The sequence below is a fragment of the Macaca nemestrina genome, chromosome 14, assembly GCF_043159975.1.
Source record: "Macaca nemestrina isolate mMacNem1 chromosome 14, mMacNem.hap1, whole genome shotgun sequence".
Lineage (NCBI taxonomy): Eukaryota > Metazoa > Chordata > Mammalia > Primates > Cercopithecidae > Macaca > Macaca nemestrina.
Window position 1 is genome coordinate 85,850,875 of NC_092138.1, and position 16,360 is coordinate 85,867,234.

The following is a 16,360-nucleotide window of genomic DNA, read 5'->3' on the forward strand; positions in this document are numbered from 1 at the left end:
ACTGAGAAGAACGCTCAATGTCAAAATCATTCCCCAAGACTTAAAATATCCAAGATTTAACTGGTACCTTGAACAGTGGCTGGCTCATAGTAAGCACTCTATAAATATTTGTTATAAGAATTAATCGCTGAATCTAATCACCTTTGAGGTGCTAGCTTGGATATGGAAAATCTGGCTCACAATTTTCCTTGCAAAAGAAGCCAATTAAATTCAATACAGAGTTATTAATTATCTACATTTTCCTGGAACAATAAAAATAACAGCCCCAACCTTTTGTTCTTGGTCATTAGATGTTGTATGAGCAGAATTGACAGTAGAGTTGCCAAAGCCTGGAACCGTAATTTTGTTGGAGCTCCCATTCAGTGGACTGATGCCCCCTAAGGCATCAATATCTTTATTTTACGAATACTTATTAGATTCAAACATGTATTACACCTTGGGTGCAAGTAATGGGACCATGTCATAAGAATTGAAAGTTGATTCATCCAGCCCTGAAGGAGTTTATAACCAAAGAAACAGTCATTGCAAAACAATGTCATAAGTGCTGTGGTACAAGTCACCATAAGAGGCTAAGATTGGGACACAAAGGGATAGAGAATCTTGTATTTCCATTGCTTGAGTATTTTTAATGTCTGAAAACTCATTGTCATGGAAGGAGCTAAAAAGAAAGTGCACTAATGTTTCCTATGCATTGAGCATATTTTAAGTAAGTACTTACTACATGCCAAGCACTATGGGAGATTCTGGAGAGGCAGAGAATAAAGGAGGCAACCATTAAACACACAAATAGACAAACAAACATGTAATTCCAAAGAGTGATGAAAGAAAAGTCAATTGCCTGTGAGACACTCTACATTAGTTTCCACTTCCTGGATTTAGTTAATCCCATCAATCCTGAAAAGTAAGTATTTTTATCTGTATTTTGCTAAGGAGTTTACTGAGGCTTCCAGTTGTAAAGTGTTTTGCCAAGAGCCACCCAGCTGGTAAGTTTTGGAGCTGGGATTAGAAGCCAGAATTGTCCAATGCCAAGCCCATGTACTTCACTCTAAGTCCTCATAAGGGAGCCTCATGAGATATGAGCCACCCCATTCAGTGACAGTTTCACTAATTTATTAGAAGCATGCTTGTTAAAATGCATTCTTTCTATTCAGCCTGTTATTTACTTTACAGTCCTTTAACATCTACCACCCATATAGGGGTTAATTATATACTATCTCATGTTGATTTATAAATGCGGATTAGTCTTGTTTAAGTAAGGACATGGAAAGTCTGATTCTCCCACTCAAATCCACCTACCTTCTGTCTAGGCTGAAGTTCCTATTAAATACTCCCTGGTTTAAAGCATAGACTTTGAAATTTTTATGGTGTTGGATACAGACTCCAAAGTAATGAACTAAGAGAACCAAATGGCTCTGAGTTTCTTTAAAATCATGCAGAGCTGTGTTCAAATCCCAGCTCAGTCCTTACTAGCTATATGCTTCTAGGCAAGACTTTCGCACCCCTGAGCCTCACAGTCCTTACCTATGAAACGGAGATCACACACCTACCTTCAGTGCTCTTTCAAGGGGTCAGTGAGTTAAAGTGCTTAGCACCATGCCTAGGACACAGAAAGCACTAAGTCGATGGTACTTATTATTACTTCTAGGTTTTCCTCTTTATTTGAAGGCTCTCACCTGAACCATCAAAGCTAGCTGCTCAACTTTTAATTCATTTCTAAAACTACTTAAGGAGTTGGAAACTTACTGTATTCTATTTTTTCTGGATTTTTTCCCCTTGCTTTTAATAGAAAGGGAGTCTGATTTGTTCCACTTTTTCTGACAGTGGTTCTCAACGGGGCCGTTTTGTTCCCCATTGTTTGGAAATGACTGGAGACATTTTGGGGTGTCACAACTAGGCTGGGTGGAGATGCTATTGACAACTAGTGAATGGAGGTCAGGGATGCTGTGTACCTCCTACAGTGCACATGGCAGTTCCCTCCACACTTCTCAACAAAGAATTATCCAGCTGAAAATTGTCAATAGTGCTGAGACTGAGAAACCCTGGTTTATAGCAGCCAGCAGACCGGAGCCCGGGTGAGCTCCAAGATGATGTCATGCTGGGGGAGACCCACGCTGGCCTGCGGTGAGACACATTACACGTGGGGGATCGCACCATTTCCTTGCAGACCCCTCACCTCACCACCACCGCCGCCTCATATCCTGCTCAGGTCCCTCCTGGGAACCCAGGGAAACCTCGCAGCAGATGGGGTTTCGTTTAGTCACATTCTCTGCAGCCAGATTGTATTACATCGTCAGCAGCTCTGGCTCTGAGAGACCAAAGTTGCTTGATGAGCTCTGGGCTGGCCTTTCACCTTCCAGGACCCAAGCTCACCCCAACACACAGGAGGAGAGGGGCTTGTTTGTGGTTCTGTCTCTCAAAAGGACAAAAGCTGAGAAACAGAAAAAGCCAAAAGGATATTGGTATCTTCTGTTGAGAATGGTGCCTGGATAATTCTGTCTGTATTTCTTGTGTTTATTATGACAGGTGATAAATATTCAGTAATATTTTTGAGGAAATAAATAATTTTAGAGATCTCCAGGGAGTCTGTATTTCATATGTGTTTTTATTATAGGCTGTTATAACAGAATGCCACAGACTGGGTGGCTTATAAACAATAGAAATGTTATTTCTTATCGTTCTGGAGGCTGGGAAGTTCAGGATCAAGGTACCAGCAAATTCAGTGTTTGGTGAGGGCCTGCTTCCTGGTTCATAGACAGCCATATTCTTTCTGTGTCCTCACTTGGCAGAAGGGACAAGAAAGCTCTCTGAGCCCTCTTTCATGAGGGCATTAATTCCTTAATGAGGGCACCGCCCTCACCACCTAACTTTTTGCCAGTGGTTCCACCTCTAACTACCATCACATTGGGGATTAGATTTCAACATAATTTTAGGGGGATACAAATATTCGGCCTATAGCAATGTCAAAAAGTTAAAATGGCTACTAATTTTTGAGCAGTTATAACAATGTAAGTACTGTGTTATGTGTTTAACAAGTGTACAACCTCGTGTAATTCTAAAACGATGTGTAGATTAGCTTCTCCACTTGAAAGCAGATGTAATGGAAGATCAGCAAAGCTGGCTCACTTGAGGGCCACAGCTACTAAGTGGAAAAGCCAGGATTCCAACTCCTCTCTCACTTCCTAAAAAACCTAAGTCTTAACCACTAAGCCAGATGCTTCTCACTAAATGGTTTAGTTTGGTTCCAGTGAGAAGATAGCTAATCTTTTGCAGAAAGCATGACTAATCCAAGATCTTCCAGCAACTGAGGAGTACTGGAAGCATTTCTGATTCCTCTTGACATTGCTCTTTAGCAAATGGGTGAAACAGGTAAAATCAGTTACCAAAACCTCTCATCTCTCACCTGGGCATGAATTCTATGCCTTTCCAATATACACATGCTACTGCTGCCTCCTGCCTCAAATTCCAGGTGTTCCCTTATACTAGATACTATGCTAGGAACCAGGCACCTAAACATTCAGTACCTGCTCTTCAAGAAGCTTACAGTCAAGGGTGAAAACAAGACAAGGAACGATATTATTACAATCCAGCAGAGTAAGTCCTGTGACTGAGGTAGGTACATGCTAGATGAAGGTTGTCTAACCCAGGCTACAGGAAGGGTTAGCTGATTTATCTCTGAGTTTTGAAACATCCTCAAAGCAGTTTGAAAAGGGTAATCTGGTAGAATATACAGCACATGCAAAAGCAGGGCGGCATAGACGAGACTTCAGGAGCAGTGAGTAGTTCAGGAGAGATGGGCACATGATCCATAGGGGAGAGATCATGATGAGTACTGTGTGCTAAGGAGTGTGCATTTATTCAGCTTTTCTGATCTCCCCAAAATAACAATGTCCACTTAGGAATAGAGATTTTCACAATATACAATGAAACTGCCCACAGCTAACCCTTATGAGAACTTGCTGGTCTTCCAGAGGGCACCTATGGCACCACCAGCCACCCCAGTGTGCTTGCCGCTAGGTTAGGGACTTCTAGTCATGTGATCCTTGAGGCTGTAGTCCATATACAACATCTGCTACACATTCTAGTCTCTCACAGCTATGATGCATGCCAGAGTGGGCACTGATTCTCTACCTACTTAGGTACGATTCTGTTTTGCCAAGGATTCTCCTATACAATGATGTCCTTCCTCCCTCCATGCCCAGGGAACTGGATAGATGTTTCCTTTCTTCAGAGAAGAAGATAGACTCACTGTATAGTTACTATGAAGAGATTTAGCACCTTCCTGCCACCAGCATCTGTGGAAGATACAGGGGATGAGGATGCTTTGGGAACTAGAATCTAAACTTCTCATTTGTAAGCTATTTTTGGATAGGAAGCAGAACCACATGGAAAAGATTTGATAATGTTAACAAATGACACAATAATGGCTAGTGAAGCCAGGAAGTGTTTCTTTTTATGCTTAAATGATGCACTTCAGTTACATAGACTTCTGAGAAGATAGCCTTCCCATTCTATCTAAAATACCATTTCATCTTCTAATGTGCAACCAAATGCCACCTGCTCCATAAATCATTCCTCCATATTTAGCCCAGAATGCTCTTTATATTTCACTTTTATCTCTATTCCTTGGTTACCCCACTTTGCCAGGATCCTAAGTAATTGTTTTCTTATGTGCCCCTCTCATGAGATTATAAAATAAGGGGGGTAACATTTATTATGAGCCTCTATGTGGCAGGCACTGGGATTATTGTTTTATAAATTCTTGTTCATGGAATCTTCCCAAATTGACTATGGGCAGATGTTACCAGCCCCGTATTAAAAATAAAGGTGGGTATGATGGCATGTTCCTGTACTCCTGTGACTCAGAAGGCTGAGGTGGGAGGATTGCATGAGCCCAGGGGTTCGAGTCCAGCCTGGGCAACATAGCAAGACCTTGTCTCTGAAAAGAAAAATAGCAAAAATGAGTAAAATGGAGGTTCTGACATTTTAAACTCCTGGAGGGCTTAAAATTTATGCCTTTATCTAGCTCTGTATGTTCCACCAGCATGACATAACAGTTCTCTGAATATGGCAAGAACAAAGTGAGTTTTATTGAAATTTTTGGACTATTTCTTTTCCCTACTGAAGTAAGGCAACCTCCATCCAAGGTTCATCTTATATTAAAAAAAAAATATATATATATATATGCTAGGAAATCTCAACAGTGTTGTATCCACGGAGTCAGAGCGTTAAATATCTTGGGCTCCTGCCACAGGCATTTACTGTGAAGGAAAGGACATGTATTGTTCTGTGCTTCATCACGATAGAAAGCACTCCAGTGACGTCATGAAATATTTTAGGATCAGATTTGCAACACTGTGCTTCCAAACAGCTGTGTGTCACGATGCGGGGCAGGGCCTGGGCATCTGGGCCACCCGTGTTCAGCTCCTTCTCTTCTTCTCTCTTGACCTTTAGTAGGCTCCGTGTCTCTTTCCCTTGATGAAACAGCTAATGAAACACAACCCTTCCTTGAGTCAATCCCTGATTTCAGAAAAATCTTCAGACATCTGTGTGTGTGTGCGTGTGTCTGTATATGTTGGGGGGATGGAGGGAAGAGTGAGGAAATAGTTTCCATTCAGTAGTCTGGAGCCTGATCTATTGGAAAATTCCTCCCCGCCCCCCCCCACAAAAGGAAATGCTACAAGAGCTCTTCTTTTACAGAGTTTGGAGTGGATTCTTTTCTGTTTTGAAGTGCAGATGTGAAAAATTCATCATGTTCTCACCTGTGGTCAGACAGACTGTTCAGACTTTTAAAACTGTGGCAGGAGCATTTGCTAGCCCTAGTTGCCGATGAGCTGGATATGTGGGTTTCCCCCACTAAACGGAACTTGTTCATTTGGCAATGATGAAGCCATATTGACCACACTTGAAAGAGGGAGGCTGGGGGTGGTCCTAATGAGTTAATGGCAATGTTCAAGTTCACTTAACTTTTGTGATCATCCAGTTTGCAAACGCATAGCATCTACTAGGAGAATGTATAATATTCACTAGGAATTAAAGATGATGAGAATATTTATTCATTTGTTTAATACGTATTTGCCTGTCTCTTGCTATGCGTTGAGCATTGTGCTGGGAAGTGAGGAATTTAGATGAACCAGGGGATTTGTCCTTAAGGGGCTCATAGCTTAGAACAGGAGACAGACAAGCAAAGTGACTATTGTAACCCATTAATGTCATTAAAGGGAAAGTACAGGATCTAGGAACCAATAGTGGCTCAGGGTGTGGGGAGGAAGGCTTGCTAGAGAGGATTACACTTGAACAGAATCTTGAATACAATTTAGAGCTTGGGAAGAAAAGGGAAGAAAGGAGGCAGTGGGAGAGAGGCAGAGAGGTCTATCCATATCAGAGTGTGAAGATGAGAAGCAGCATGCTGTATATTGGGAATGTCCGTGGAGTGAGGATCAGGAATGGAGGGAGGGTTTGGGTGAGACAGACGAAATTGGCAGAATCTCATGTAGGACCTTGAGAGCCCTGGGAAGGATTTTGAACTCTTCTTCTCTAGAAAAGTTATAGGAGGCCGTTTTTGGATGTCAACAAGGGGGGATAAAGTTAGATTCATGCTTTAAAAATATCATCTTGGCTATAATTGTGAAGCAGAATTGCAAGCAGATTGGAGTTGGAGAGACCAGCGAGGGGCTGCTGTAGTCATTTAAGCAAGAGAGGATGGTGGCTCAAACCAGGGTGGGAGTTGTGGGGATGGAGGGAATTGGGCAGAGTATAGTGATATTAAAGACAAACTTGCAAGGGTTTGGTGATTGATGGGATATGGGTAAAGATTAGAGAGAAGTAATATCCTGAAATGGAATTGGCAGGTAGGGAGAAGAGGGAAAAGTGACCGTTGTTTGGACCTGGTAGTCCCAGCTTAGGAATAGAGGTATTAGAAACAAACAAATTCCTTTGTAGACCTGGCCTCAGCAGACAACCATGCCTGTGCTTTCTTTATCTCCAGACTTGGCCTGCCAGCACATACATATAGTACCCTCTCACTTAAGATGGAGCTAAGAACAGGCAAAGTTCATCCCTTAGAGGCCCTTACCCTGTTTGTTTGGCATGTCTTTATTCTCGCAGTCCACAGCAGTAAAATAGTCATATTGCTTACAGAGAGATGGCACCATGGTTAAGTACATGTAAGGCAGACTGCTGGATTTGTAAATAGTCTAATTCTTAATTAGATATGTGAGCTTGGGCAAGTTACTGAAGCCATCTGTGATTCAGTGTCCACTTTGATAAAGTAAAGGCCTTAGCTCTTATTTGACAAATTTGTTTAAGAGGAAAAAAAAAAGCAGAATTATATGTAAATGAGTAGGCACCTGATAAATACTAATAAAACAAATGAATAGTTCTTATCTTATTCTTGGTTCATTTTCTCTTCTCAGTATATAATACTGGATGCACTGTATCTTGGGGATTCAGAGCCCTGCTTTATTTAAGGGAGAAAGGGAAGTTGAAAGGTCAATTAAAGTTTTTTGGAGAGTCTGTATCCTGTGCTGGGTTAGGATGTTTCTCATGTCCTCTAACCTCGGATTATCATTCTAAAGTCTTTATCTCATCATGTTCCTTCCTGTTGCCCAAAGGATCAAGTTCAATTTTCAAATGTTGAGCAAGGCTTTCTAGAGTCTGAATGTTTGTCTTCTCTCCAAGTTCATGTTGGACCAAATCCTCAATGTGATGGTATTTGGAGGTGGGGCCTTTGAAAGGTGATGAGGTCATGAGGTGGAGCCCTCATGAATGGGACTAATGCCTTCATAAAAGAGACCCCAGATAGCTGCCTTTCTTCTTCCACTGTATAAGGGCGCAGCAAGAAGACATCAGGAAGGGGCCCTCACTAGACGCTGAATCTACTGCTGCCTTGATCTTGCAATTCCAAGCCTCTAGAAATGTGAGCATACATTTCTGTTGTTTATAAGCCACCCACTCCATGTTATTCTGCTACAGCCACCTGAAAAGACTAAGACAACTTTCATGGCCCTTTGTGACCTGTCCCCAACTTGCTTCTTTAGCCTTATCTCCTGCCTCCACCTGCTAGGTGCTGGCTCTAACCTCTGCTTTAGATGATATGCTTTCTATTTATCGAAATGTCATGACCACATATGGCCCCATGCTAAAATGTGTGCTGTACCTTCTGCTGGGACTGTCCTCAGTTCTTACTCTTTAATTAAGGCTTTGCTCAAATACTACCACTTCTTATAGAATTGATCATACTCATACTATCCTCTCTGATCCCTGGCACATTGAGTTTCTTCTAATGTAGAGCTTATTGCAGAGCATCTCAATTACTTGTTGAGTTTGACTTTCCCTTAGTAAACTGTGACTCTTCAAGGGAAAAACCTGTATCTTCTTGACCTTGGTAGTCCCCAGTCCTAACCCAGAACGTGGTGCAGAGTACGTGTTTAGGAAAACTTTACTGAATGAATCAATGGATAAGCCAATTCAAGATAAAACTGAAGCAACAGTAGGTAGATGACATACCTTTTTTCCTCCCACCATCTTCTTGCTTTGCCTTGCCTTCACCCCAGCTTAGCAATCTGCTCAGAAAAGAGAGCATCAGAACTGACCAAAAAAGGAATGAATATCCTAAGAAATGATGCAATTACATATTGCTTTGCTTGTGTTTCCCAGATAAGGCATTGATTCCTAGGCACTAGAACTATATACTATAATTAAAGAGATTTTTAAAAAATCTATCAACAAAGACCTAGAGTTTGAAAATCTTTCAATTTTCTAATCCAAGTTAGGGAAGAGTTACACAGGGTAGCATAGATCAAAGGGTAGGGCCATAAGACCTGGATTGGCTGGCTGAGGATAAATAAGGAAGTGAAGACTTAGTCCAATTGTAGCCCAAACTTGACGTGTAACATTTATACTTAGAAAATGTGTCATTCTTACTTCCTTTATACAGATTTGTCCATCAGTACATTGGATTTTCTTAAACAACTACCATTCGATTCCCGTATTATAATTATTGAAGAGAATTCACTCTGATAAAATACAGTCCTTAGTAGTTTGCTTTAATGCTCTCTAAAATATTCTTGGAAAAATATGAACCTTTTTAAGTTGACAAGTGCTTTTATTTTAAGTTTAAATAGTTGTGAGGGATATAAAGTAAAGTATATTGAAAATATAGTCATTTAAAAGAAAACTGTCTATTATAAATAGATTTAATGGATCAAAATTCCACTTTAATTTGATACCACCATTCATCCATTTAAAAATATACAAATAGAATCTTCCCTAACAGTTGAAAACTTACATAGTTTTTTTGTTTTCCTTAAATCTTTATTTCCATTTCATTTGCTCTATAGAAATGTTTCTTAATGTAATTGATTTTTTATATTGGAAATTCTTTCACTGATCATATTATTATATTATTCTGCAACAAAACATATATATAAATTCATATTAAAATTTCTTTAATGTTCTGTAAATATAAGATGCTAACAAAACCCAATTTCTTCTGCATTAAATTATCATAACAATTATTAGAAGTATACAACTGATCAATCTACCATACAGTTATTAAAATTTTGCTAAATGTGATGTGAAACATAAGGTTTTATTAGAAATGTTTCTCTGAATGAGGTGAACTTTTTAAAAAATTAAGCCATATGTCTGCTGAGGAATATTCATTATTGCTAACATGAAGTGGTATTTCATAAATTATATTTACTTTTCATTGTTTGGTTGTAAGCACTGAGAAACCTATTCACAGAAATAAGTAGATGGGAAAATAAAAACTTTTGTTATAGCAGTGTTATAACTTCTTACCAGGTTGTATACCGAAAATCACATAAAGATCAATCATCAAACAGCATTTTTAATACTTTCTTAGCTGCCATTTTAATTAGGTTCCCCTTCAGTTTTGTTGTAACCAAAGCGTTGAAAGTCATCTGACTTGCAGAATGATTTGCTACGAGGTTATTAGTCATTCACTTTCTCAACACTTTTTCTCAAAAGAATTTTGAATTGTACCTTTGTTTGGTCCCCCAGAAATTTTTATACCCCAAGGCAACTCGAGATGAGTGAGAGGCATGAATTCCCTTTGTAAAGTGAAAGAAAAGCATTTAAGAAAAAGGGACTCTCTTCAGATTCCTGAGAAAGAGTGCAAATGAAAGCTGAGAATCTGAAAATTTCCTTATGTCTGCCAACTAGAGCCCGTGGAAAATCTTTGAGTAACTCTAGGGGTACTATGCATCACAGTCTGAAAATTATTGTATGAGATATCCTTTCTATATTTAAATTAAATTTCCCCACGGAGGCAGCATTGTTATACAGGTGACAATAGTATAACAATGCAAAAAACCAGAAGTCAAGTTCATATGGACTTATATAGCTCTGTCTCCACAAGTCAGAAACAGGAAAACCTAACTTGTTCTTCAGCAATCTAGGCTGACTTTGTGAACGAGCTGGCATTCAAATGAATCCTTGAATTATGGAAACAGAATGTTAAATCTGGAATGAACTTCAGATATCATCTAGTATGGAGAGGACAATTAAATGTTGACTTTTATGTCAACTTGGATTAAATATTTGTGATTGCTTACAATTCTGTGTCAAGAAGGAGTCAGAGGAATCATTTGAGATCTGTAGGAAAGCATGCTGTAAATGGTTAGTTATGCCTGTCAGAGGAAGCAGGGAGAGAGGGGCGCAGGTGATCTGCTCTTGCCACCCCAGGTACATAGTCCTTATCACATGAGCCACAGGGAAAACTGAGGCCGAGTGAGAGCAGGAAGCTTGACCAAAAGTCCACAGTGAATTATTGCCAGGATGGGTAGAATTACATATGTTTTATTTAGCATTTGGTGGTCATTGTAAACTTGGTAACATTTGCAACTGGAAAATATGGGGATGTTTTAGAGCTGGAAGGGAGCAAATTCTTAATTGAGCAATGTAACCTGTCCTTTCTTTCAGGCTTCTTCACATTTGATCTTTGTGCAATTTGATAAGAGGAGGAAACGGGCCGTCAATTATGAAGAGACTGAAAACCTGAAAATACTGAGTATGGTCTTAGTTTCCTCTCCAAATGGACCTCAGGAAAAAATGCTAAGCCATACAAGCCACTGATCACTCATCTGGCTATTGTTTCTACCTCACCCTGGCCCAGGAAGACAGATCTACTGAGGAAAGGTAATAGAGGCTGGCAAGGTTCCTACTTTTACATCTATTTATAATATCCACTCATTCTTAGCATCTTGCACATCCACAGGGCCCTACAGGAGTCCTCTTGCCTTGTGTTATTCAATCTTGGGATTGGGGTAGGAACAGACCGAGGTATTAGCAGAGGTCCAACAGGATGTAAAACATACATGTTGATGGAGGAGTTAACTCTATGTATAATAAATAGATTTTTACCATGCGTATCAAACTGAATATTCCTTCCTCCCTTTTCTGTCAGACCTCTTTCTATGTGTAGCTCATTCTTTTACTCTACAACATAATGTTCAGTTGATTCTGGACTTTTTCTGTGGCAAACAATGCTGTAATAAACATCCTCCTTGTGCATTCATCTGGGTGCACTTCTGAGAATTTATCCTTCAGATTAATTCCTATGCACTTTCAATTTCCATGGATTCTGCCAAATGGATTTCTTAAGCTGTTATACCAATTTACACTCTCAGCTATGGTATATGGGAACCCCTGCTTTCCCACAACCTGCCAACACTGGGTATTTACAAACAAAAATAAATGGAGGCTTTGAATAGTTGTAGTTTTGAATTAGACTTGAGGCATCCCTCTCATCTGCCCCAACTTGTGTCTCCCCAAAGCAACCTAACTGGGGGATGGCTAATGCAACAGACTCTGAGGCTTACTCAGAGCAGAGGCTGAATGCTCCTGCTTCAGTGGGAACAGGGGGTGTTTCTTCAGTCTGTGCCCTACTTGGCATCTGTCCCTGACAGACCCAGCCAGTGTGGGGAGTCAGCCTCTCTAACCATAAGAAAGAATGGATTGGAAACAAATTGATCCTTTCACAGCTGGCTGTTCCCCTCTTTCCCCTCAACTTGGACCCAGCTCAGGACAAGGTTGCCGATGTTCTGCTGCAACAAAGATGGCATTATTGAGGACTGCCTTTTTGGGGGGAAATGTCGTTCTCCAAGAATCGCCTCTGTAGTTTCAACTATGACAAGGCTGGAGACTGAGCATAGCTGTGCATCTCCAAGGGTCTCCAAAGCGACACCCAACTCTATCCGTCCTGTTGATGACTGTGTACTCTTCTATTGGTGTCCACAACTTTATTTAAATGATGTCAGATGGCTCAATTCAACAGAATCTAACCCTTTATTCATCCTCCCTGGAGACCTGTGGTCAGTGGATAGGAGAGTTTGGGATTCAAAAAGAGAACTGTGTGAACACAGGGAAAAAGGATCTAGTGTTTATTTCTAGCACCACCATTACTATTGCTGTCCATCCATTATTCTGCATTCTTTTGCTTCATAGCATTTTTTTTTTTAGCTGAAAGAAATGGCTCCATGAAGGCAGAAATATTGTTTGGTTTACAACTGCATCATCAGTTCCTAGAATACCTCCTTGTACATTGGAGGTGCTTGATACACATTTATTGAATGGATGAATGAATTTAATGAGCACCTGTGTTGGACAATTTAATGTACATGATGACATTTAATATTTTAACTCTGTGGGATATAGATATTATCTTTATTTATAGCTAAGGAAACTGAGTCTTGGAGATTAAGTAATGCTTCCAGAATCACACCACTGGTAATTGGTAAAACTGAGATTTCATTTAGACCTGACTGATCCCAAACCTATCTTTTAGAACACTGGGATTACAGTTTATCTAAGCTTAAGCTCAAAAATATTAAAATATTTTGCAATCAATGAGGGAAGTGGTCATCAAGGACATTTCTGGGTGAGCATGGTGTGTTCAACAGGAAGAGAAACTCCTCCGTACTCCCACCAAAGTGAGCAAGTACCAAAATGTTAAGTATTAATTAAATCTTATTCATCTGGGGACAAGCAGTAGGGTGAATTTATATGTATGTGCATCAATTTTGAACTAAGTAACAAGGGGATTCTAAAAGGCCCTTATGCTGACAATGAGTCAATGTAGGCAAGGGCACTAATATTTAACAAAGCTATGTTGTGTGCTGGGAACCATGCTTTAAATTTATGATTCCACTTAGTCATTATAATAATTTATTTTCTTTCCTCTTTTATTGTCTTGCCCTTCCCTTCCCTCTTCTCTCCCCTTCCCTTCCTCCTTCCCTCCCCTTTCATTCCCTTTGTCCTTCCCTCCCCCCTTTCCTTTCCTTCCCCCTTCCCCCTTCCCTTCTCTTCCCTTCCTGTCCCCTTTCTCTTCTCTTCCCTCTTTCTTCTTCTCTCCCTCTCATCCCCTCCCTTTCCCTCCCCTTTCCTCCTTTTCCCTTCCCTCCCCTTCCCTTCCTTACTCTTCCCCTCTCTTCCCTTCCCTTCCCCTTTCCCTTCCCCCTTCTCTCCTCTCCTCTCTTCCCCTCCCTTCTCCCCTTCCCTTCCCTTCTCCCCTCCGCTCCCCTACCCTTCTCCTTTCCCTTCCCTTTTCCCCTTCCTTCTCCCCTCCCCTCCCCTCCTCTCTCCTCCACTTTCCTTCCCTTCCCTTTCCTCTTCTTCCTTCTCCCTTTCCCTTCACTTCCCTTTTCTCTTTTCTTTCTTTCTTTTTCTCCCTCTCTCTCTCCTTTCTTTCTTTTCTCCTTTCTTTCCTTCATTTCTCCTTTTTTCCCCCTTGTTTCTTTTTAAATTCCCAGACAAGAATTTTGAAGTTCAGCTTGGGTAAGCCATGCATAGTGATGGAACCAGCATTCAGATTTACATCTCTTGCTACCCATCATGTCACAAAATGTTAGGCAGAGACTGGGGTCTCAGTTGACTAAGTAAAGTCACAGGCATGAAGGGTGCTGCAGGAATGACTGAGTGGCAGGCTCCTGACAGCCTGGTTGATAGACAGTGACCCCAAGGGATAGATACTTGGGTTTTGGCGCCATGCCTAGTATGACTTTATCCTTTTACTGTTTCTTTCTTTTGTCAGCCAACCCCCTGAGAGAGCCCTGTCTCCTCCTTGAAACTCTACTGGAATGAGAGGTCTCCACAAGCATTCCAGAAAGCCACACAATGTGTTGTGGTTTTCCTGAGAACTGGCTCCAAGGTAATGCTCTGAGATCAGTCCTTCCAGCTCCCATCTCAAAGATCTTCAAACTCCAGGCTCTCACGGGTTTTGAGCTGCCAGTTATGATGAAATATTAGTACATGAGAAAATAATTTTTTTCTATTCTATGTTTCTTACCAGGACTCCATGGTTTCAGAATGATTTATATACTTTGAATATATTCAAAAAATTTCTTTCAATGTTGTTCCTTCTTTAGGCATTTCTCTTATCACTTGGGCTCAGCTTGATGCTTCTCTGGAATTTTTCTTTTTTTTTTCTCCTCCCACTTATAAAATATTAAATGTGTGTCCCTGGTCTGGATCCATGGAACTGAAAATCATGGGGAAATTCTTTATGTAAAAAGCCCTATAGATTGTGTTTTCAGACAAAATCAACCCGTAAGAGTTTGTCCCCACAATATTTGTGAATAAAATTGTCCCTCTGAAATAAAAACACCACCTTAAATAAAGGAGTTCCTCCCAAGCATTTTGTTCTTTATTTATTGTTTGTTCATTCATGGCATCATTTGAAAAATACTTATTAAGTATTTACCTTGTGTTGTTAATTGTGCTGGGCACAAAGAACACAATAGTAAATCACATAAAATTCTTTCCTCAAGGATCTCATGTTGTATCATACTAGACAACTGAGTACAGCTGCTCCTCGACTTACGGTGGGATTACATCCCAATAAACCCATCATAAGTTAAACCTATCATAAGTCAAAAATGCATTGAATACACCTAACCCACTGAACATCACAGCACAGACAATGTCAGGGACTTTATTACATGTAGTAAAGTTGGTATGACTCTTAATCCTACTAATAACCCTAGATAGATTCTGTTATTATTGCCATTTCATGATTTAGGCAACTGAGAATCAGAGAGGTTAGTTGACTTTTTAAAGTGGCTGGGTTGAAATTCAAGTAGTACAGTGTAAGAGCCTTTGCTTCTCCTAGAGCCTCTGTAAAAGTCTGTTGAATACCTGAGTAGACGATAGATTGATTGCAATGTAGTTCCCCTGTTGCTTTTTTGGAAGTGTTATTTTAGTAAGCAACCATAGAGAAATTATTATCTACTGGACATGGGAATAGGAACGGTTTCCTAAATCAGGGTTGGCAAATAGTCCTTAGTTCAAACTAAAAGCCATCACTTCTGCAACCATTATGTGTCAAGCATAAGCTATACGAGATGAAAGATAAAGCGATGTAGCAAATTTATTCATAATTCAGCAATATGAGATTATGAGAAGGAGCATGTTCCTGTGTGCCCACTCTGAGATCACAGGAGACATCCATTGTCCTCTTGAAGGAAATAGTGAGAGGTGTTTACCCGAAGGCTCCTGGTTTGTGCTCCCTCATAGCTGGGGAGAGGGAGCTGCTGTGGCCCTTTCCAGTAGAAGTTATATACTCTATAGTGTCCTTATCTCAATTCCTTTAAGCGCCTCCAGCACTTTTGGAAGCATAGAAAAAAGAAACAACATTCCTGGCATCATGGGGCCATTGATGAATAAGAATGTCTATAAGAAGGCAAGCATCTTTGCACTGTATACATTTCCAAACCTTTTAGAAATGTATCTAAGAACTTCTTAGTTCCCTTCCATGGTTACTGGATCTACAAACTTGGAATTTCCCCATTGGCCCTCTGATTGTATTTGGAGTCTGTTCTTCATCTTGTGGATCCTCTGGGATCTGTCTTGAACTACTGGAACATTTTGCTCCCACAGCTGTTGGAAGTGACCCATTAAGGTAGCCAGAGTCAGTCACTCCACATCGTAAGGGCAAGACCAAAAGGGGTGAAAGAAATGGAAGTCATGGTTAGTAAGCGACTGACCTCATTCTGCAGGAATTCTTTCTGGAAAGAGCAGTAGAATGTTGTGACAGGCGGTAAGTCATCTGTAAGAATGTTTACCGTGCAATTCTAGCAAAAGAAATGGCTCAAGAAACTTCCTGGGTAACACAAATAGAGTCTGTTCAGAGGCCCCAAAGGAGAGTGACTGGAAAACTTTAGCCTTGTGAGGGAGGCTGTCCACTCCTGTGTTGGAGTCAGTTGGAGCTGCAGCAGCACTTGAGCTATCTAAACTGCTAGGATGGTGTTTATAAAAGAATCTTTTCATTATTGAGTCAATGTTGCTAAAATAGCCAGCCATGGGATGTACGGGAAAGAAGTGCAAAGCAAGCTGTTATTTA

General features: G+C 40.5%; 1 long non-coding RNA gene across 1 annotated transcript; it reads left to right on the top strand.

Annotated features, from left to right (window-relative positions):
• The first annotated feature begins 7,831 nt into the window (after window positions 1–7,831).
• On the top strand, window positions 7,832–14,577 carry LOC105487098 (uncharacterized). Its single transcript, XR_011613096.1, has 3 exons — window positions 7,832–7,915; window positions 10,945–11,160; window positions 14,054–14,577. It is a non-coding gene; the product is annotated as an uncharacterized lncRNA (long non-coding RNA).
• Window positions 14,578–16,360: the final 1,783 nt, after the last annotated feature.